The following is a 3,358-nucleotide window of genomic DNA, read 5'->3' on the forward strand; positions in this document are numbered from 1 at the left end:
AATTCAAACATTCATATTGAGGCATAGAACCAAAAAAATCATAAATTCGCTAATATTATTCTCATGAGATGCATGACAAGTTGACAACTACTACTAAGATAGTAAAGCCAGACACTAAAGAAGTATAGAACCCAAGAATTACGAATATATATTTACATTCGTCTTTTCAAAGTAAGTAGTGTCGAGAGTTAGTCCCTGATAATGATTTTGGGGTCTATCAGTCGATGGGTACGTGAACTACGCTTACGATGTATGAACTCAAGAATACCAGAGGTTATCTAGTTTCAGGCCTCCCAAAGGAGAACAACCATATGTCCTGGGTTATAAGTGTTTGTGAACTGGTTATAACTGAGATCCCCCTAATCCTAGACATATTCTCCTCTTTATATACAAGAGAAGAAGAACTTACAAGTGAGACTTTTTTTCGTAGACCCATACCTAGTTAGATATTCTTTTCTCAGACCATCACCACGCGGAGCACATGCTACACCTTGCGTTGGCGGTACTACTGGGCCCATCCCATCCCCACAGATATCTCCACTTTTATTTTACCTCGATAGCCCCACCTTTTCTCTTGTCATGAGCCGCAAGCTTATCTGTCAAGTAGTTTCATCCTAGCCTTCGGTGAGCCCGCTTGCGAATTCGTTCACTTGCCTAGTCGTTCTACAGACCCTGTACCATCTTTCGCGCGGTGCCAAGTCGGTCCGCAAAACTTCACTCCGTAGCATTAAATTCTACGGGACGGGGCACTACCCATATGCGCCGGCAATGACTTTGTTCGCTGAAGGAAGGTGTCTCGGGAAGGAAAACACTTGAGTAGAAATTAATAAGTGCGATCAAACAGATTAGATATGGATGTCCCGCGGCAAGCAATGGCTGGTCGCAGGATCACAATATATTGCAAGGAGGCTAGTCGCGCAAGCCTCACGCTAGTCGAGTGAGCTTAGACCTGGTCGCGTGATGGGCTAGGGTTTAGGAAATATCCCATGTCGGTCGCCATACTTCTCGTGAGGCACATTAGCCAAGACGCCCTATTACTCAATACTTCGACAGTAGCCCCCAAGCTTCCCCGTTGTCATGGTTAGGTCTGGTCACACCACTTGGGCTTCGAGGGAATATAGTCCACCTAGAGAGTGTTCGTCGACGCCATTAGCCTTCAGAGTTTGATTCTGAACTTCACGTCACGTGGGGAGGTTAAGTGTCTTGAGAGAGTGAGAGAGGGAGAGGGAGAGAGAGAGAGAGAGAGAGAGAGAGAGAGAGAGAGAGAGAGAGAGAGAGAGAGAGAGAGAGAGAGATTGCCGTTAGGTCCGAGGGACTTTTGATTACCCAATCGCGGCTTTTCAAATCACGAGACGGCTGGGCTCCGTGTGACAGTTGGGATATCACATCGGTCCTATAAATTGGAAAGCCAAATCTTGCCCACTAATCCTTCCGTCATCCCCCACAACCCCCAAGCCCTTGATCGCAGAGCCCATCATCTCCTTCTCCACCCGTTCTCCTGTCGTAACTCCTATGGCACCGCACACTGAAAAAGAGCCTAACTTCCCCAAGTCCAGGTGCACCGCTGCAAGCTGAAGCTGATGTACAAGAGTCATCTGCTCCCGCACCGCCTATCCTCCGTGTATCGCCCTAGGGAGGGGGGACATCCCTGCCCCTCGCCAGTGGGTGATCGTAATGTTTGTCTCGTTCTTCCTGGCCAGCCTTGTTCCTTCCTTCTCTGAATTCTTCACCACCGTCATCTTGCTCTATGATATCTGTCACCTCCACCTTAACCCCAATTCCATCATCATGTTGAGCATCTTCGCTCATTTGTGCGAGAATTTCATCAGGGTCGAGCCATGCATCGTCCTTTTCAGGTACTTCTACACGGCCAGGTTACAGACCAGACTGGCTACTGGAAGCTACGACTTTCATCTTCGCGACGGTGTTGCAAGCTACTACATTGATATGAGCCTCAAGTCGTTGTGGTTGGGATGGAGGGAGGAATAGTTCTACCTCTTGACCGAAGACTCCTTGGACAACCTTTGCATTCCAGGCGTGACTCAACAAGAACTGGGGGAACTCCCCTACATCGACTCCAGAACTATTGATCCTTGCCGCTCGGGTCAAACAGCTTGCGAACGTCGGACTGTCAGGATCGAACATCGTTCGCAACTTCATTAAGCACTAACTGTGCCCCTAGTGGAGGAGAGCACATCCAACCTATCAGTACATTGGGAGTGACAACGCCACCCAGGAGAGCCCCACAGGTAACGTCGCAGCCGTCCTCATGGCGCTCGTTGCTGGTCATGCGATGTCTTAATATTCCCCTCATCTAGATCTCACTGATGACGTCATTGACTTACAGGTAAATTACTAATGGCAGCAGCCCCAAGGAAAGGTGGCCCTCCACGTGACACTCCTCCATTGTGCGATCTCCTTCCGTCGGAGAGGGCTCAGATCAGACTGGTGTGCTTGGCATTTTCTCAAGATTTCTATCTCTAAATCTTTTCCTGGGTCAGGGTTCCATGGTTTGTGTAACCGCAGAAGCTTTCCGAGGTTATTTATTGCGTCCGGTAATCAACAAGATTACAGAAGTTGCCCGGGAGATTGATCTTGTTGTTCGCATGCCCTCTCTACCGCACAGCGCTCATGGCCGGCCACCACTCTGTCCGTGACATCAGCCCGACTGGCTGCGGATGTCACCAGACTACATAGAGCAGGGTAGCGACTGCGAGCCGTACCGATCAGATGAGGGTCGACTAGCATCGTCCTAGCCAGACTCCTTCCGACTAGGTGCGCTCCGACTAGACTCGCTCCGACCAGACATGCTCCGACCAGGTGCGCCCTGACCAGACTCAGCGGTCAGGCTGCTGTTGTCCAAGCTTCCATGGGGAAGAAACCGACGGAGGACACATCCACTGTAGAGACATCCAAACATGATCGTGGGACACCGAGCACAGGTGGCTAGATGGCAGGACTATCTTCCTTGACCAATCGGTCTAGTGGCTTTGCAAGGAACAGACTCGTGCTCAAGTCTCTGCCACCATTATAAGTTCTCTGGTTAGGCGCAGGCACTTCGAGTTTCCTTTTCCTTCCTGATTCCATAATTCTGTTGTTGATGCAATTCCCCGACAACACATACAACCCCAATCGTAACTCCCCCATCAGCAGCGCCTCAGCACGGTGTTTCGGTTCCCTCGCCCGCAATAGCATAGACACCAGGAGCACTGGTCGTGGCTCTCATGCTTGCAGAGTCAATCATTGAGCCGTTTGCAGCCTTCGACCTGCTCTCGCTGGTCCCCTGCTTCTCGGCCTCTGTCCGCAAGCTGATCGAGGACAAGGAAGAGTGAAGGATCGAGATACGTTCTAGAGGGGG

Source organism: Phragmites australis, chromosome 4, assembly GCF_958298935.1.
Source record: "Phragmites australis chromosome 4, lpPhrAust1.1, whole genome shotgun sequence".
In the NCBI taxonomy this organism is placed as follows: Eukaryota; Viridiplantae; Streptophyta; class Magnoliopsida; order Poales; family Poaceae; genus Phragmites; species Phragmites australis.